Here is a 15149-nt window from a genome sequence, read left to right as displayed (position 1 = left end):
AGTACTGCACTCTAACTGCTGCGCCACCTCGGCTCATTTGAGAGATCAACATGATTCCAGAGAAAGCGATGTTGCTTTTTGTTTCTTACAGCTCCTCCTTATGTTTTCTCTTGCAAATTGATAATCCACTTTATAATTTCAAGTTGTATGAGGAGTACGAGGGCAACATGAAGGATTTCCTCTTCCACACTGTGATTTTCTGAAAATGAATTTGGCGTTTTTTCCATTTTCTATCTAATTTTCAGTGGTAATAAACTTTGCAAATGACATAATATGAGGTGTGACCATGCATTCTTATTTACTGGATTCAGCAGAGCAGTTAGAATAACGACATCCCTAAGTATTCCCTTGTTTTCATTAGTTGCACTTAGATGTTAAATTACAAGCCTAAAGATTTTTGTATTGCTTTAAAATTAAGTTCCAGATGTTCCCACTTGCAGGATAAACTAAGATTGTACTACTGTTTCTACCAAATCTCGCACTCAAACGGGCAGGGCATGTCTTTTTGAAAATCTGTTAAACTACATAATTTGATCTATTTTTCTCTACTGCAAGGTTCCAGTTTTCTACTACTAAAAATAATGATTCTTCATATACAATGTAACATTGTTTAGGTTTAGCTGATTTTCCATATCTGTTCTCATTAAACATGTTTTATTTACCAAGCTTGAGGTAAGAATTTTGGCAAGGATGTTGGGAGGTGGAATGGGAAGGAATATTTACTATTATATTTGGAGGCAATATAAGGGCCTAAAATAATATGATAACACTTTTCCTATTGATTACTATAAAAGTGAGAGACAAAAATCCACCCTGTACCATCCATGTTCTTGTTTTTAACCTTTAATTGTTGTTAATCTTAATTTTAGTACTTTTAATGTTTTTCATATGTACTGTATACTTTTATACCATTGTATGCCACCCAGAGTCACTCGTAACAGTGAGATGGGCACCATATAAATTTAATATATAAAATAACTAAAAATAACAGTGAATAATGTGTATGCATCTTCCAGTTTTTCTACAGCAAAGCAAATCAGTATTTTAAAAAATCAAAGAGAACATTTTTTTGTATCTTGCATTAGACCTGCTTAATTTTATTATTTTGAATCGCTGTGAGGACTTCTAGTTTCACCTCTTAAGATTTTGAATTGGAAAACATTGTTAAATAAAATTAGTCTTTCAGGTGATGACTATTTGCAGTTCTGGGTTTAAGTGGAGCTGTGATTTGGGCATTGATTTTACCTTGCATTTTACCACCTTGTACCAATATTCTTAGTCAGTGTGTCACTTTTGACTGAAAAATTTCTTTTTAATGTGCATAAAAAATTGAATTATTTTTGAAGTATTTTTAAACTTCATGAAAGCCTTTGCCTGAAACATTGCTATGTTCCAATGGGACAGTAGTGTCTGCATTGTGAAGGAAGGAGCTCAGATGTCTTTTCATTTTGTGATAGTTTCATCCAGTTTTAGAAGTCAGTCATGGTCCATAACCTTGTTACAATTGGAGGGAACAAGAGATAAAAGGCCTATGGTTTTCATTAATTTATTTCCAATAGCTGCAGAAAAACTGAAAGATATTTCTTATTATTTTTGCTGCCAATTTCAGATCCTTTTTTCAGCTCCTCTTTCTAGTTTAGTTTGAAGAGTATCAATAATCTTGTGCTCTCCGTTATTACATTTGGATCAAAAACTAGATAAACTATTTTGAATACATGGCTGTCTCTGTAGTAGGTTATTCTATTGCAGGGGTGTCAAACTGCCGGTCCGCAGGCCAGGTGCGTCATGCGGAAGCCGCGCCCACTCCATTGCCGGCAATGGCAAAACTGTCCCGATATGTCACATGACGTTGCGAGTTTGACATGTCTGTTCTATTGAAAGCAGCTTACCTGAAAGAAAATGAAAGTTTACTTTTGTTTTTTCAAACTTTTCTGTAATCCTGAGGATTTTGGGAAAGTGCTGTTGATTGTTTAAAACTAATTTTACAGAAATATTTTAATTTTCCTTGCAAAAGCCTGTCAAAGTTATACATTGATATTACTACAGTATTGTTGGATATGGGCTTGGTCTGCATCATTTTGATGCAAACCCTGATGCACGTAGAGCTGGTTTACAGCTGGTAGTAAAATGGAGCATGAGTAGAATACAATTACAGTAGCTTTAAAGAGCTATATCCCCCAAGTCCTTTCTGTAGCATGTAACAAGATGTGCTATATATTTTGAAGGTAAGATTGCTCATTAAAGCTGGAAATTATTTGTTTAGATTTCTTCAGGAACTGTATCTATGTCATCATTGCCTGATCATGGAACTCTCTATCCAGGACAATCAGCTTATATTTGTATAAAAATGTGTAGAGGCACTAAAAATAACTTTATTCACAATATATTGCTAAATATAAGAACTTGTTAAAGATTTTTTTCTTTACTGCTGTCTTCTTTAGTGTGAACCTTAAGAGCACATTTAGAGAAAGCAGCTGATAGGTGAATGACTCAGGGCTTAACTAGCTTGTGATTTAAATGAAATAAGAAATAGAGCGCTGGATCAAACTCAGTTTGAAGAGCAAACACCTGAACTAGCTAGGTTCTGATTTGTAAATGTCGACATAGGGGTTCAGAAACACTTGTCTGTGGGAAAATCAGAATTCAAAATAGTCCTGATGTCTTTAAGAATAAAAACCAGGAGTTCTACTTAAGAATGGTATATGAGATCAGGGCCAGAGATTGAATATAAAAATGAAGATCAAACACAGTATTTATGGCATCTGAAACATTTAGTTTAGCATCATGCAGACCAGCAATAGCTATGCTGGCAGGGAATTCTGGGAACTATCTGGAGGCTTATCTATGTTGGAGAAGGTTTAAGTAGATAGAGGTTGAATGTAAATACAATAGAATGTCCTGCTGGACAATTTAACTGAAAAATAAAGTCAGTAGCACCAACTCTTAAAATTTTACTGCAAAAATAAAGTATTTTATGAGTATAAATAAATTTATTCCAAATAATCCCCCCCACCAAATTAAATCTATTCCTTAACAGAGATGGTGTGATTAGACTTGCAATGGAGATAAGAGTACTGTCTATCCAATTTGCTCTGAGTGAACTTGTAAAATGTATTTACTGATTACAGGTAGTCCTCAACTTACAACAGTTTAGTGACAATGGCACCAAAGTTACAATGGTGTATTTGTCTTTTATTTTTCTCCTTTTTGTCAGAGAATGGGCTTTTTTGGTTTGGTAATTATTGTTGAAGTTTGCCCTTGCAGAAATTCTTATTGATGCATGTTTGAGAATAATGCAGAATTAACTTAGTGTTTTGGGGAGAATGAAGGTAAAATATTTTCTGTTGCTTCCAGTCAGTGTGGCATTTGATGTATTCCATAATGTTTTTGTATGGCTGACATTCTCTGTTTTCCTTTGAGACTGAAGATTGCATTGCACATTCATTCATTCATTCATTCATTCATTCATTCATTCATTCATTCATTCATGTGCTTGATTGTTTGCTTATTTGTATGTATAGCAGGTAATCACAGTTATTCCTGGCTCCCATATTAGTGCATATGCTAATACATAAGTTTCTAAACTTGTTTCTAAATGTGTTATTTGTATCTATTTTTAGATTCTCACATAATACATTTAACATGTGAGCTCAAAAATCAGACATTCTTTGCTTCTTTCTCTTAGTTAATTGCTTCAGTTCTGGGGCAGTTTTGATTCTTATATTATGGTAACAGTCTTTCAGAACATGATCTATTCTTGATAGATACATCAACAGCTATACATCAATATCTATGTTGATGCATTTGATCATTTTTTCTGGAAAACTAGATTCCCCCTTCCTCTCACAATGTTAAGATGTTCAAAAGTGCAGATGGAAATTATCTAGTTACAGTTTAATTTATTTTTTAAAAATATGCTTTATCAAAAGTGCTGTAAGTTTGTAAAAAAAGCCTTTCATGCCATGACTAATTTTCCTTACAGATTCACTTAATAGCTTGAAATCTGAAATAATAGAAAATGTTAAGTGCAACAGCAGAAAAAATGCATTTTTCCATAGAGTTTTTTTTTCTTATGGCGGTGCTAGTTGAATTAATATTCAGTAGTATTAAGACTAATAGTTACATATAGCAAGTTTGGAGCAGTTTAATCATAAGAGACTAAAAAGAAGAAAGTACTAGCTGATATGTAATGCTTCAAGAATTTTAGAGCCATATGCTCAGAAGGTATCTAATTATCCTGACTCTACTCCGAATTAATTGATTACAGGGTCATAAACAGAGAGGGTTCTTTTATATTCAGAAAGTACATAGATTTATCTATGTATTATTACTTGTAGCAGTTGTCTTGATTCAAAAGCACTTCTTTTCTATTGTGTAGTTTGCCTAGTCTTAACCTTTCATTTAGACATTGGAATTATTTTTTATTATTATGGTTCATCGCACAGTCAGCCAGATGTTTAGACCGGATTTGGCATTTTTATCCACCTATCAAGTCCTCCCCAAGGATCTGGGATAGGCAGAAGTTGATGTTTGATGATGTTAAAGGTATCATCTCAGGATGTAAGCTATTCCAAGTAAAGTTGCCTTTTGCAGTTGAGTGATAGTGTTTTGTCATTAGCAGTGGTGTTCAAGTGGTGCTCCAGTTGTTTTGGGATTGTACCCGAGGCACTTATTTCTATTGGTACTTCCTTTGTTTTCTTTTGTCACAATCATTGTATTTCTATTTGCAGATCTGTAATTTGTTACCTTCTCCAGTTCTTTCTCTTCTCTTCTCCAGTCTTCAGGTATTGCCACTTCCTCTATCCAGTCTTGTTTTGACTTTCTTACTTATAATTGTTAAGTCTGGTGTTTATGTGACAGGTGCCTTTCTGCTTGAATTCTAAAGTTCCAAAGCACTTTAGCTTCTTCATTTTCTATTCCTTTTTCTATTTTGGGGTCCCACCAGTTTTTGCTTGCAGGCAAATAGTATTTTCTTGCAGAACTTCCAATTACAAAGGCCATTTTGAAAGCACCATAAAATTATGTCTCAGCTCTCCTGGATAAACCAGATAAGAAACACAACATGATGAGCTAATTCTACTTTATTGTACGGCTACATCAACAGAATCTTGCTAGTCTGAAGGTGCAGACTTGCCACAACCTTCTTTAACTGCCTGAACACTTGAGAGGGCCCTTCCTAATTTTTGTCCTCTGTTATTCCCATTGGGTGCTCTTGCCTCTCTTGTCTGAATATTTCCTGGGCAATATCTTGTCTCCCAAGGTCATCTACACATTCCATTCCTTTGTTATTGTTCATATATATCTCTTGAAATTCTTGTTGGCAGGCCTCTTGCCTGTGGCTACAGAATTGCTTCCAGAAACTTCATTGTGCCCTGCCCATGCACACATGTAAGTTTGTTGGCATGGTTTTAGTCTAATGAAAATTATCCATATAATGGCATTTCAGTCAGCCAATATACTGCCACACTTTATATAAATTTGCTTGGAGGTATATTACATGCTTATATACATACCTACCCATAAAGTTATTTCTTTTTGATGTAAAAGAGAAAAAAAAAAGAATGAGAAATAGTATGCCATGCAAACTAAAGACATGAGAAGAAAAAGTAACATAGCTAGAACAGTTTCTATTTTTTGTGTGTTTTTCCATACAGTACTATTTATCCTTGCAAACTTTCTTTGCTTTAGTGATATCCAGACACAGTTTCATATATTGCCTTTTCTCCTTTGAACATTTGTTTCAGGATCACCAACTGCAACCATGACTTTCTTGGTCTTGGTCTTCTTGATGCATTTATTCTTCCTTTGTGTAATTGTTTTGTGATTCAATTCTCATACATTTTCTCCTTCAGTGTAATATCTTTCATACTTGTCACTCACTTAAGTTCAGTCCACATTAGTTCAAGCTGCCACATGAAGTGGTAGCTTCGCTTTCATTAGGTGTCTTCAAGCAGAGGCTGGTTGATTATCTGTCAGCGATGGTCTAGTGATTCTTGCACTAAGAGAGGGTTGGATTAGATGGTTTCTAAAGTCCCTGTGATTCTTTTCTGATTTTATAACATATACTTCTTAAGTATCCTATCCCCACCACATTCACATTGTTTTAATGATTCCCAGGACGTATTCAGTGCCATAGATATTTTGACTTCTGCTATTTATCACGGCTTTAATTAATTGAGTTCTTTCTAAATTAAAATGGATGGATGTACTTTTTTTCTTTAGATAACTAGGACAACTATAGGTTTGTACTGCAATAGTATTCTGAATGCCTTTTCAGTACAACTGAATAATGTGTTGGTTTGAGTATAATAACACATTGTTTGTTGGTATAGTTGACCATATTTCATCATGCTAATGCAGCAGTGCTTTCCCCCCCCTTTTTTCTACAACCAGACTGTATGATCAATTTTGCAGAATATTTGAAGTTGGATTTGAGAATAGGTGGATGGCTGCTAAAGCCTGTTGTCCATTACCAATGGAGGCCAGTGAAGGACCACTGAATTCAGCCAATTCTCATTAAAATAATAATTAAAACTCCCTACGCCAGTACTGTTTACAAGCTGTCCCTTCTTTTAATTGCCTTAGAAATAAGATTTGGTGGTGATTGGGGGGGAATAGAACTGAAGCATTCCACAATTTCTGATTCTTCTATTTCCTCCCCCCAACCAACTTGGAGGCATCAACTCTCATCTGTCAAAGTGTAAATCAGCAATTAAAACACAAACAGCGAAATGCCAAAGATGACCTGGAGCACAAGGCGACTGACAAACAAGTCCGGACAAATCGGGGGATAATTTATAAGCATTGCCCTAAAATCTAATTATTTGGCAATTCGAATTTGCAGCCAGCCAGGGCTGTGCAATAAATTTAACTCGCCATAAATTATTTAGGAGCAGCCTGTGGTGTAAATCAAAAACACAAGTGTTTGTTTAAGAAACAAGGTCCTTGTGCATAAAATGACTCTTTTTTGTGTTTCACAAAGAAGAGACAAAAACTGTTAGATGCGATACCTTAAATTCTTATTTTGAAGGTGTAAAAAGTTGTTTTTAAAGCAGATAACATTGTCCTTTTTCTTATTATGAACATACTACTTTCAACAGAATTCTGCTTTATAGTGCAGTGGGAACATTTCTCTTAAATTTTCTGATGTTTTTTATTCAATAGCTATCTATGTCTGTATGTGCTTGTGTGTGTGGAGGGTGGATACACATACACATACATACCTTTATTTTGCTGTGAAGGGGATGAATAAATACTCTCAGTCCCTCCTTTTTTTCCTTACTCAAGTCGGGTATTACTATCCATCGCCCCTTATTTAAATAGATATTTGAAATTTGGAATTTTTTACTTTTTGTAATCTTATATTACAGACAATGCTGTAAATAAAGTGTTCCTCTGTGAATATCGGTATAATTTTTTTCTGTTTCCAATTCAAGAGATTTCTCTCAAAGTGGCTCATATATTGAAGGTTGTAGTTTTTCCTTTCAGTAAGGAACTCAGCCTCAATTTTGCTCCCTTCATTCATGTTTCCACTTTTCCTCATTACTGTGAAATCACTTCAGGAACCCTCCCTTTCTCCCTCCCTCAGTGGACTGAAGTAAAATAGGTGGAGTTTTAAATGCTAATATATCGGGAGCCCATGAATGTTCCCATTCCCTTGTAAAAGAAGGTGAATATTGGTTTCCCTCACAAAGTGGGAATGCAGTACATAAATGCAAAAATCTACAAAATACATAAATGCAAAAATCTACAAAAAATCTGTAGCATTTCAGTACCAATTGGTTTGTACAAATTTAATAATATAAATGGCAGGAAATACACATTGCCAGAACAATCTATTCATTCATTTGTTAATTCATTTCTTTATTCAGTTTCTGTAGCCACCCCTCTCAACCAAGTGACTCTGGGTGACTTACAGTTCTAAAACAATTAAAAATAATAAATCAAGGGAAATAGGAAATAAATTCATACAACAACCAAAATAGTTAACTAACAGTAAATCCAAGAAACACAACTCTTAAACAAAGACAACTGGACTTTCTTTTTTTTTCTTGAAGATATTTCGCTTCACATCCAAGAAGCATCCTGAGTTCTCACTGAGTGCTGGGGGATGGAAGGATTTATATTCCTATTAACTATTACCTGGATGATTGAGAATCTCCATAAATTCTCCATTTTTAAAGCCTTACAAACAGACAACAGAATGTGGCCATGCTATTCTCCAGCATGATGAGTGTAGAATCCACTGGTGGGTAATTTCAGCCTTTCTGCTTAGACAGACTAAGTCAAAACTTTAGCCACGCCTCCCTCTGGGTGTGGCTTCCCAGTTATTGACTTAGTCTCAGGCTCAGTAGGGCGCAGAAATTGTGGCTCCTTAGTTAGACTAGGTTAATTGGTTTTTTAATTGAATTTAATTCCTTTTTTCAGATTATAAATTGAACTATTTTCTTACTTTTTAAATTTGGATTCATTTGGCTAAATCTGCATTGGATACTTATTCGGGTCTTTTTGGCTTTGAGGCTAACAGGCCCATGAGAAAGCTGCAGGCCATTCTCGGGTGGGGCTTTCAGCCCGATCGAGAGGATCAGCAAGAGCGAGGACCAGCCGGCCAGCTGGCTTGCGGCTAACGGAGCCTTTCCAGAATCTGACAGACCGGAGATTTTATTCTTCGTCGAGGCCACGAGGCTCTCTCTGCAGCTAGCAGTTTCGGATCGCAGTGGAGGCTGCGCAACAAATAGAAAGTGCCTTTTACGAACGGGGGGAAGAGGGTTTTGCTTAATTTGGCGAATTTCTAGAAGCTTTTCCCTAGCAGGGGCTTCGTTTCTTCTCTTCCCCTTCCTTTCGACTGGTCGTCATTTTAAGAGTCATTGTAAGGGTGTGGCCACCATTTTGCCTGCGTGATAAGTCGCGGCTGCCATTTTGAGAAGGTCATCAGGCGCAGCCGCCATTTTCTAGGGACCTTGCTTTCCTCTGTGATCTAAGGGGAATTTTATTTCAGAACCACCTGTTCCAATTAGTCTGTAGCACTTTGCCACAAGGCCTAGACAGGCAGTTCTAGGGAACTGTCTGGCTGTCCTTTGCCATTGCTGTTGTTCGGAGCGAGGATCGGTTTTTCATCTCTGACAGCTTGGTCTGCGTGTTTGGGTTCCCCCCACTTTTGGCTATCTCCTACCCGGATTATCCAGACTGCAATGGCAGACAGTTCTTCACCCCAGGCATACCAGGGCTCTGGTATTTCCCCCGCACAAATAAATCGCAGATCAACTGATTTGGACGCGGGGGGGAAGAAAAAATGCCAAGATGAGATACTTATCCACCAAACAGACCCAAAGGCAGCCGGGCGAGAGGCCACGAGGAGACATCAGGCACTGGAGAGGGAATTTTCCAAAGCCCAAAGGCTCAGGTCAAGTGAAGCTGAAGTGGTTTCCCCCGTTCCATTGGTCACTTCTCCATTTGAGCCTCCATTTGCGCCTTCCCAGGATGCCCTCGGGCATGGTCTCCTCAGGGGGAAACTGAACAGGTTGGTCCCCCCTCACTCCTCATCCTCATCTTCTTCTATACAGCAGGTCCTGAGGCAACGTATGTCCCAAAGGAGATTGGGGCTAGTTATATGGAACAATGAGCTATGTGGTCTGAAGGCAGTTTCAGGCATTCAGGCACCATGCATTTATGCAATTTATGTCATCCTCTAGGAGTCAACAGGGATCCTTGTATCCACGGTTCTGGCATCTCTGAAACTTCCTCCCAGCTAGCTGAGGAGGGGTCAGTGGACCTAGAGATAGCCGACACGCCCATGTCTGAGGATGAGGAGGCAGCGCCTGAACGGGCGTCAACTTCGGGTCTTTTTGACTCTTATCTTTTCAGATCTCTTCGTATGAAGGCCTGTACCACTGCCAACCTCACTTCAGCACAGGAGGACAAACCTTCCACCTCCACTAGTCAAGAATCTAACCTTTACTTGCAGAGCAGATTGTGGAGATTCCTTGTCCGCTTGTCTTTTGTACTTCGGTAGAGAAACAGTGGTCATTTCTGGCCACATCACCATCTGCCAATAGTACAGAAAAGAAACTTCACAACGTTTCCTCTTTCTTTGAGTCCCTTTTAGAGGTGACTGCTGTGGACACTCCTCTAACATCTCTGTTTTTCCATTTCTGCAATTTCAGGGGATATGGCTGAGACTCTGAAGGCAGAGGACAAGAAATTTGAGTTCTCTCTTCCCCGAGCTCACCAGTCCTCAGCGTGGGCGATCAAGGCTGAGAATTCATCTTCCTCTTTCGCAAGGGCAGCAATCGTGGCTCTGCAAACTCCAGGCTATCTTTCCCCCTGACCAGGTTCGGACACATCAGACATTAGAGAAGCTAGTGGCTGTTTCAGGGCACATGGCAGACACTTCTCTTCATTCGGCCAGGTATTCCGCTATGTCTATTGCAGCCACAGTTGCCTCTCGTTGACTGTGGTGTCTGAAACAGTGGAGGACAGACTTAAAGTCCAAGTGGCATCTGTCGACGGCCAGTACAGCAAGACACAATTATTTGGTTCAGTCCTCGAGCCACACATAACTGAGGGCAAGGACAAGCGTAAGATCCTGGCCCATCCCTCCAAAGGGTCGGATAGGTGGCTAGCAGAGTTTCGCTGATAGGCTTTCTGTCCCAGCAATCCCTGGGAGTGGAGGCAGCCCTCTTGGGCCGGGCAGTTCCTGGGATTGGTCCAGAGGCTTGCGATCCTTTCCCCCCAGACAGGATCGTTACAGGCGGTCCAAGGGTCGCCAAGGAGGACTCCCACATGGGGGTCGCCTGGCACTGTTCAACGACGTCTGGGTGGTCACTACCACAGACTCTTGAGTCAGGGAGACTATAAGATACGATCTCTCTCCAGAATTTTACTCTCCTCCCCCAGATCGTTTCATACAGTGGCCAGTATCGCAAGCGCAATCAGAGCAGAGCTAGTAACCATGGCCATCTCCCATTGTTAGCAATTGAGGCCATAGAACTGGTACCACAGCATCGGAGAGGGATTTTACTCCATTCTGTTCGTGGTTCCCAAAGCCTCCGGGGGATGGAGGGCGATACTGTAATTAAGGGGTCTGAATCTCTTTCTGACCTACAGAAGGTTCAAGATGCAGACCCTAAAGGTCCACCTTGACCAGCATCCGAAAAGGAGATTTCCCTCCTTCATAGATCTTACAGAGGCATACTTACACATCCCCAAAATTCCATCATCTCAGGTTCCTGCGGTTTTATTACAAGCACCGGCATTATCTCTTCTGTCCCAGGGGTCTTGACAAGGATTTGGCAGATGCCAGTGCATGTGAAATGCTATCTGGATGATAGCCTAGTGCAGTCCAGCTCTTTCCAGTCAGCTAAGTCAGACTTGGAAATCACGATACATACGCTTCAAGTTCACAGGTTCTCAGTGGACTTCAAACGAGTCGCACGGCCCCCACAAGGCGCTTACTTCATCTAAGGACGATAATAGATTCGGATCCTTACAAAGTTTATCTTTCAAAGGAGCGTCGGATCAGCATCTGAGGTCTTGTACATCAGGCTCAGAGAGAGAAAGCAGGGCTGTCGGTCCTGCTGTCTCATCTCCTGGGAAGGATGGTTTCTTACATGGCCAGTCTTCACTCTAGAAGCCTTCGGTGGTTCCTCCTTCCCTTCCTGAAACGTAACCTCCTTGCTTCCAACAGAATGGTCTGGATTCCTCACCATACTCTATCATATCTCTTAAGGTGGGCTTCATCCGCCATGGCCAAGGGGTCCATTTCAAGGAGGCTTCCAGGCTCACCTTGACTACTGACGTCAGTCTGTTCGGTTGGGGTGCCTGTCTTCAGACTTATCTGGCTCAGGGACAGTGGTCTTGGTTAGATCTAGACCACAACATAAATTGGCTCGATCTCAGAGCCATCCACTTATCACTCCGCCGGTTTTCCTCCCTAGTGTCAGGAAAGCATGTCTTGATTCTGACCGACAAGGTTGCAGCCAAGGCTCACTTCAACAATCAGGGAGGGACACAGTCACTCAAGCAGGAGGCCTTGAATCTAGGCCTGTGAGCAGAATCCACCCTAGGTTCCATCATGGCAGAGCACATATCGGGGGAGGCAAATCAACAAGCAGATTCCCTGAGCAGGTCACAGTAGACCACTCGGGTGGCGCCTGGAACGGGTATTGTTCAGGGAAATCTCGGGTAGGTTTGGTCATCCGCATCTAGATCCCTTTGCCTCCCCGATGAATGCCCACTCCCCAGGTCCTTCACCAGATTTCCGACACGGGGGGTGGTGGAAGGAATGGACGACCTCCGGTGCAAGAGGCTGGGGGAGGGACTGCCTTAGGTTCTTTCTCCCCTTCCGTTGTTACAGGCAACTATCCGCAAACTGATTCAGGATCAGGTGGAGGTAATCTCAGTTGACCCACATTGGTCATGGCGTCCGTGGTTTGCCGATCTTGTAGATTTATCGCTCTTGCCACAGTCGAGAATTTCCCCAGACCAAGTGGCTCTCAGCCAGGGGACTCTTCAACATCTTGATCCACAGTGGTTCCAGTTGCCCTCTGGCATTTGAGCGGGAAATTTAGCTAGGCAATCCTATTCACCTGGGGTGATCTTGATGATCCAAGCCTCAAGGAACTTCGGCACGTGGTGCAACTAAGCAACAGATCAGTCAGTCTTCGGTCATCATTCCTGTCATATTGGAATATCTGCTGGAAGGTTTAAATAAGGGCTTATCATCTATCACTATCAGCAGGCAGGTTGCAGACTTGTCAATGGGTCATACCTGTGACAACTTGGTTCCTCTGTCACAACACCCGGTGGTTAGTGCATGTCTGAAAGGGGTGGTTAATGCTAGCCCACCTGCGGTGCATTGCTGTCCTTCTTGGGACTTGCCTAGAGTGTTACAAACTTTAACCTCTCCTCCGGTCAAACCTCTTAGGTCTAGTTCTCTTCATTTTCTTTCCTTGGAAGTGGCATTCCTCGTAGCTATCACTTTGGATGGGAGGATTTCAGAATTGGCCTCACTCTCAGTCAGGAGTGATTTGAGTATTTTTTTTTACGGAGAGGGTGGTCCTTGGATGGGACCCTCTCTTCCCTCCAATGGTTAATACATGGTTTCATAGGTCCTAGGATCTGGTTCTTCCAAACTTTTGTCCTACTCCTTCACATTGTCTGGAAAGACAGTGCCATAAGTTGGATGTGCGCAGGGTCTGCGACACTATGTCAAGCGAACCTCGGTTTTTTTGCAAGTCAGAAGATTAGTTCATGTCTCTCGGCCATCTGCCATGGGTCAGAGTGTCTCCTTCTCCAACCATTGGTAGGTGGATCAGAGCATGTATCGATCTGGCTTATCTTTCTCAGTCACTTCCAGTTCCTACACACATCACGGCTTGCTCGACGTGTAGCGCAGCTGCATTAGCGCCCTGGTCTACCCAGGCTTCGATCGAAGAGATCTGTAGGGCAGCGAGGTGGTCCTCCTCTTCTTAATCTGTCAAACATTACAAGATTGGTAGGTTTGCTGCGATAGACGCTGCATTTGGTAGACAGGTTCTAAAGCAAGTAGTTTCTTCTCAGAGGACACAAGCCTAGACTTTTCCCTCCCCGTAGGGACATGAGCGGCTTTGGTATGTCCCACCGGTGGATTCTACACTCATCATGCTGGAGAAGGGGCGTTGTCTTACCTAAATGCCTTTTCTCAGCATGATGGTGTAGAATCCACACCCTCCCTTTGAGGCGATCTAGGCAGGTGTCATGGATTATTGGAGCCATTGCACCAGACTTTGTCATGGATTCTTCGCCTCGTCAATAACTGGGAAGACACACCTAGAGGGAGGCGTGGCTAAAGTTTTGACTTAGTCTCTCTGAGCAGGAAGGCTGAAATTACCCATCGGTGGATTCTACATCATCACGCTGAGAAAAGGCGTTCAGGTAAGACAACGCCCCATCTCTAAAGGGAGAATATTCCACAAAGCAGGGGCTGCAGCAGAAATGGCCCTTCTTCTAGTTTCTGCCAGTTGATACTCTTTGACTGATGAGATCTACAGCATGCCCAATCTGTTGAATCAAATTGGACGGGGTAGAGACAATCCTCAGATAATCGGGTCCCCAGCTAGCTATGAAGGGCTTTAAAGGTGACAACCAGCAGCACCTTGAATTTCCCCTCAGAAAAACACTGATGTGGTTCATGTAGAAACTTATGTAGTAATGGTGTTACAGATGCCATATTCAATACCATTTATTAATTCAACTGCATTCTGCACCAGTTCGTTTCCAAATGCTCTTCAAGGCCAGCAGAGAAAATTTTAATTGTTTTCTTTTTTAAGTTAGGTATATACCACTAAATCTATTTCTATAATCTTAGAGAAGGTTCTTTATTTTGTATCAATTTCCTCTATTCATTTTGTAGTGAACTTACTTTATTATGTTTGAAGGAAACAAAAAGTACCCTAGCAATATAACAGCACACTAGTATAGAGGATAATTCTGTGCAAAATAAAATGTGCTGAATTTATTTTTTAGGATATATAGTTGAAGAATACATGAAGTTCCTTAAGTCAAGGATTGCAGAAGGGTGACTTGCTAAATTAATCCAAGAAAATATATTATTCACAATTGATATTATGGGCAGAAAACATATAAATATTTTTCTGATGGATTATCTGACAAAAACATGAAATGAACTGAAGGGCAAATTTTTTAAAAAATTGTTAAAAAAACAGAAATTTGGGTTGATGGATTGTAGGGAAGAAAATCTTTTCATGTCTATAATTTTTCACCTTTTCACCTTTTCATGTCTATAATTTTAATATTTAAATTGTCTCAAATTCTTTTTTGCTGTATTGCTGTATTTGCATCAAATGTTTTTAACTAGAATTTTCACAACACCCTCCCCTTGCGTATTTTCCTCATTAGAATGTCTACATGTGGACATTCAAGCTGTCTCCCTTATTAGAAAGTCCTCTCTTCCATCTATTTCTTCAATTTGATTGACAGTATAAATCTATTGTAGTATTTTAAAGTGGGTAGATTGTCAGTTTGCATCTATGTGCTCCAAAATTCAACTTGTTTGGCTGTGTATGTAAGTGCTTAGCATTTTATAATAGCTTCTAATGAAATTGTAGGTCTGTAATAACATTTGGAATATCTAAAACAAACCATATGCT

At 40.3% G+C, this 15149-nt stretch overlaps 1 protein-coding gene across 1 annotated transcript in view; it reads left to right on the top strand.

Moving 5' to 3' along the window:
- The window catches only part of ERI3 (ERI1 exoribonuclease family member 3), a 241690-nt gene that overhangs the window by 12162 nt on the left and 214379 nt on the right, over positions 1-15149 (top strand). The window lies entirely within an intron of this gene.

The sequence above is a fragment of the Crotalus tigris genome, unplaced genomic scaffold, assembly GCF_016545835.1.
Source record: "Crotalus tigris isolate CLP2741 ecotype Arizona unplaced genomic scaffold, ASM1654583v1 scf7180000024167.7108832, whole genome shotgun sequence".
In the NCBI taxonomy this organism is placed as follows: Eukaryota; Metazoa; Chordata; class Lepidosauria; order Squamata; family Viperidae; genus Crotalus; species Crotalus tigris.
Note: the sequence above shows the minus strand (reverse complement) of the source record. Positions and strands in the feature narration are given on the sequence as shown.